This window comes from Rutilus rutilus (genome assembly GCF_951802725.1).
Source record: "Rutilus rutilus genome assembly, chromosome: 8".
Lineage (NCBI taxonomy): Eukaryota > Metazoa > Chordata > Actinopteri > Cypriniformes > Leuciscidae > Rutilus > Rutilus rutilus.
In genome coordinates, this window is record NC_140222.1 from 24,358,555 (window position 1) to 24,364,554 (window position 6,000).

A 6,000-nucleotide genomic window follows, 5' to 3' on the forward strand; every position below is an offset into this window, starting at 1 on the left:
ATTCTCTTTTGTGATTCATTTTTCCTCTTATGAATCATTTAATTTCACAACACATCCTAATCATCAACACAATACGTAACATAAATATATAACATACATACGTTGATTTTTTTTTTTTTTTTTTGTCTTTCAGGTTTCAGGTTATATCATGATCTTTGTCCTCAGTACTTTGACAATTATCTTATCCTCCTGGGACCCAAGAATAGACTTTTGTCCACTGTAGTGGACATTATATTTTAGTGAATTTCTCTGACATCATACATGTCACATGACACAATCTGGGTGTCCTGTAAAGAGCACATTCAGGACTTTTCAGAGATACCAAATGTTTGGAGGTTTCACCATGAAAACAACTACTCCTTGGTCTTTAAAAATGTCTGACATTAATTTAGTGATCAAATGTAGCATTCTTATGGAAATATGATAATATATTGTAATTATAATTTAAATTGGACTACTTTTCAAATTGTATTTCATAAAACAACATCTCAGGAAAATATTATGGGGTTTCAAAAAAAAAAAAAAAAATTCTGTTACAGACCAGGGCATTGATTTCATACATGTCCACTGTAGAGGACATCAAGACTTAAATCATGTTTATCAGGCATTTTGTGAGACACAACAAGTGAATATGGAAATAAATTATACATCAATATTCCTATGAAATATTAGATATTATTATTAAAATGTTGCCAATTATTACTCCAATTATTACACTTCTTTTTTCATTAAATGTTGCTCCAAGAACACATTAAGGTGCAAATTAGATACAGTTTATAGATACATTGCATTGAATGGGAATATTAATTTATGGACATTTTACCCACATATTGCATAAAGTAAAATGGTGTATCAATTCATTCCGTTATTTCTTTCATAACATAGTTGAGAATAATCTTTATACAAATTTTGGTTGAAAAAATCCTGAAACCCCCAAATTTATTGGTGATTGAAAAAAAAAATCCCATTGGTTTTGCCTATACATATAATTTCATGTCATTTTATTTTTTAAACAACTTAGTCCTGGTGTCCACTACAGAGGACATAGCATAATGTATGAATAAAATATTATTTTTCAAAAATGTTTTTTTACCATTTGTTTATTGTGCTTTAAACAATGTGATGACATGGAAAAAAACTAAATTCCCAAAACTTTTTTTTTCTGGGTCCCAGGAGGATATTAGGTATTTATGACTGCTGCATACATGGAAAATGTGATACATCGGAGGGACAAGATAGGAGACAAAGTCAAGGAGAGGCTCTGCCTCTTAATTCTGTCTAGGATCTGTGTAAAGGCCCGTTCACACAAAGAACGATTACTGTAAAGATAACTATAACTGTAACTATATTAGCGTCCATACCAGCAGATGATATCATTTTGTTAATTATAAGCGTGTGTCGACTGCCGCATTAACTGCTCGAGCTCTTTAAAGCAGGATTGATTCTGATTGGCTGTCTGTATAAGTTTGGTACCATTCTGGGCATTATTAGTGGGGTAATTTACGAGATACATCCTTGGATCCATTAGCACCTGTACTAAGCCATTCGGCTGATATCTCTAAATAAGCTCTAACTTTAATAATGTTTGCCCAAGGAAAAAAAAAAGGCTTCCGTGGGGGTGTTTGGCTCGAGGCCATGGTGTAAAGGACCCTAGGTTGATTTTACCCCGAACCATCCCTTTAAATTTGTGATCATGTAAAATATCATGTATTTTTCAGTATTTTTTTTCTTTCTGTTTTATTTTTTTATTTTTTTATTTTTATTAAATGCATGCAAATCTCTCTTTTTGTGAAGCAGAGAAATTATAGCTAATATAAGTTATCAGGACAAATATTCAGGTATTCATGGCATGTATTTCTTGATGTTACTTTGATATTTTACTTTACAAAAAAGTTACCCATATGCTTGCTGGTAATAATAAGTGTATATGCTGTTTCTGAATGCTTTCTGAATTAAAAGAATATTGGACTTCAACATTTCCATAATGTTCTTGCTATTACTTAAACAAACACACACACACACACACACACACACACACACGCACACACTTTAATATTACACAAAGATGACCCGAGTATATACAAAATGCAGTTTTTAAATGATGATTTAATTTTTTAAGGGAAAAAAGCTGTCTCAACCTGCATGGCCCCATGTGAAAAAGTAATTGCCCCCTAAACCTAATAACTGGTTGTGCCACCCTTGTTGGCGGCAACAACTGCAATCAAGTGTTTGCTATAACTGGCAATGAGTCTTTCACATCACTGTGGAGGAATTTTGGCTCACCCTTTGCAGAATTGTTTTAATTCAGACATTGGAGGGTTTTCGAGTATTAATAGCATGTTTAAGGTCATGCCACAGCATCTCAACCGGACTTTGACTCGGCCACTCCAAATTCATTTCAGCCATTCAGAGGTAAACTTGCTCATGTATTTTGGATCATTGTCCTGCTGCATAACCCAAGTGCACATGAGCTTAAGGTGACAAACTGACATTCTCCTTCAGGGATTTTATGGTACAGCGCAGAATTCATGGTTCCATTAATTATGGCGTCCAGGTCCAGCCCCAGGTCATCACACTACCACCACCATGTTTTGACCGTTGGTATGATGTTCTTTTTATGAAATGCTGTGTTAGTTTTACGCCAAATGTAACGGGACACACACCTTCCAAAAAGTTAAACTTTTGTCTCATCAGTCCAAAGAATATTTGCCAAAAGTCTTGGGATAATCAAGCAAATGTGAGACAAGCCTTTGTGTACTTTTTGGTCAGCTGTGGCTTTCGCCTTGGAACTCTCCCATGAATGGCATTTTTGCCCAGTTTCTTTCTTATTGTTGAATCATGAACACTGACCTTAAAGGATGGAACACGCCGACTTTTTGGGACTTTAGCTTATTCACTGTATCTCCTAGAGTTAGATAAGTCCATACATACCCTTTTCATCTCTGTGCATGCCGTAACTCTGTCTGATGCACCCACCGCTAGCCTAGCTTAGCACAAAGACTGGAAGTAAACGGCTCCAGCTAGCATACTGCTCCCAATAAGTGACAAAATAATGCCAACATTTTCCTATTTACATGTTGTGATTTGTATAGTCACAGCGTGTACAAATAACAAGGTCACATTAGACAACGCCATCTTCTAACCGTATACATACTGGGAACTATATTCTTAAAAGGCGAAGCACTGCTACTTGGGCGGAGTGATTCTGGATCAATGCAGTTTTCATAACCAATGATCAAAAGTATCCTATGAAAAAGGCTGCCTATGATGACACCCAGGCCATCCAAAATGTAGATAAGTTCATTTATTCATCAGAACACAAAAATTCTATCAATTTTTTTTTATTTTATAAGCCCAATATATGCACCTATATGCATTCTATAGCTACGTGTTGGCAAGCAGATAAAAGTGGAGTTAAACGCAGCCTCAGTTGACGCACATTCTAAGTACACTCCTTGTGCAGCACCGAATGAGCCAAAAAACATTTCTAGACTGGTTATTTAACCAAACAAACAGTTTGAAAAGAACAAATAAAAAAGAACCGAATGAGGTTATCCTCTCAAACCTTTGACAATTAGAACCGTTCTTTCTGAGTCAGACCTGGCTTTCACCTCGGCTGGACACATTTGGACATGCTCATTCAGTGCTGCACAAAAACTGTGCATTAAAGTTCGGATGTGCATCTTCTGCCATCAACTAAATATCCATTTTAAAAGAACGATTTGTTCAAGAATCGAAAAGCACAGGAGCTAACATGGTACAGTATAATGTACAAGTCCCGTGAAACACAATACAATACAATACAATAAAGTATACTTTATTGTCCCCTTAGGGAAATTTGTCTTGGACTCTGCTGCATTTCCATAACAAAGAATAAATAAATAGATAAGAGTTTATAAATAAATTCTAAATCAATCACAGAATAAATCAATCACATGTATCTCACCTAAACAATCCATACAGTGGAGCAAAACAAGTAGAACAAGAAACACGAGTCACTCCACAAAAGAGCTCAAAGCCTTGAAGATACAAAATGGAATGGTTCTTTAAAAAAAGAAAAAGTTTCATCTCTCGTTTGCTTCACCGGGCACATTCTATTCAGTTTTCGATTTGCTGCGCTACGTGAACAAATGTAATAAAATGTTGGCACAGTCGAATTTATCTGTTTTGGAGAAAACTGAATGCATGTTCCCTTTCGTAAAGGGAACTCCCGCTGCATCGATACTCGATACTTTGGGGAATGCCTTCGGCATGAAGCGTCTGAAGTCAACTATGGAACTATTCCAATCTTGATTGGTGCAACGTCACCCGTGACGTCGCATGTGACGGTGATCCGGAAGCTACAAAAGGGTCACAGGAACCAGGAAATGTTAGCTTCTGGTCTTCAGCAAGCGCTCTATGTCATCTTGTCTGTTCTATTTGGTGTTGTCTGTCCCGTGAAAAGAGTATTATTTATGGTGAATAAAGAGAAGCTATTCAGGCAGTGTGCGTCCCCTTGCCCACGTTATTTAAGCGAGGGTGACACACACTCGCTTTGTGTAGTTTGTCTGGGAGTGGAGCATGCACGGGCGGTGCTCGAGGGCGCTGTCTGTGCAAACTGTTTTCAATGAAAAAGCTCCGCTCCCGTTTGAGCTTGTTCGATCAATTAGATCAGGCTCGCGTTTCCAGTGCATCAGGTCCCGCGTCTGTTGAGGCAGCGCGCCGCTTGTATGCATAGGATTCGCACGTGGGGCTGGCATATGATACTGAGACGGTTGCGACCCTTTCTCAGTGTTTATTAACCAGCTCCACTGGTCTCGCGCACGGTTCGGAAGCCCGCGCTGCGGCTTCTTCCGACCGTGTTAAAGACAGAGCGTTTGATTCGATCAAATAGATCAGGCTCGCGTTTCCAGTGCATCAGGTCCCGCGTCTGTTGAGGCAGCGCGCTACTTGTATGCATGGGATTCGCACGTGGGGCTGGCATATAATACTGAGACGGTTGCGACCCTTTCTCAGTGTTTATTAACCAGCTCCACTGGTCTCGCGCACGGTTCCGAAGCCCGCGCTGCGGCTTCTTCCGACCGTGTTAAAGACACAGCGTTTGATTTATCTGGCTCCGAGGAGTTAGATATTATTTATCAACACTGAATCACGTGGATATGGGGATTCGCCACCCCATATTCCCGTTAGTGAGGAGTTGCTGGAGGTTGTAATCTGGGCAGTGGTTAAATTAAATGTTAAATGGCCATATAATAAGCAGGAAGCGACTAAGAAAAATAAAATGAATGAGCGCTTCCTGCAGACCCAGTCACAATCTTCGTGTCAGAGCCTTCCCTTTTTTCACTGATCTCCATACTGAGGTATCGAAATCGTGGAAAAATCCATTTTCATCTCAATTATTTCCCCCCATGTATATATTTACTCATCCATTAGGGAATCTAATGAAAATGGTTATGAGGTGATGGCTCGGGTTGAGGAATATTTTGCGAAATATTTTCTCCCCGACATTGCGTCACCCCTGATAGCTCAGACACTTCCCTCCAAATCTCGTACATCGAATTTGTTAGGGAAAGCATATATGGCGGTGGGTCGAGCCGGTGCATGCCCACACACAATGGGGTTATTACAGGCATATCTGGCTGACCTCCTCAAGCAGGTGGATGATAACTGGGAGGTCTCACTCAATGGTATTACTGAATTTCATAGAGTAGCTGACTTATCTCTCCGTATTATTAAAGAGACGGTCCGTGCTATTGGCCGTTCTATGGCAGCACTAGTCGTCTCAGAGAGACATTTATGGCTTAATCGCTTGTGGATCGGGGAGAAAGACAGGGCTTTCCTTCTCGATGCTCCCCTTTCACCTTCCGGCCTCTTTGGCGACGCGGCAAGATCCGTTGTCGAGAGGCTTCAGGAGGCAGAGCGACAATCAGCTATCCCCAGTTCTCAGTCCAGGTCTCATGGGGTTGCTGCCAGGGGGCAGCCTCATGGGACAGCCGCCAGCTCCTCATATTTTGAGAAGGT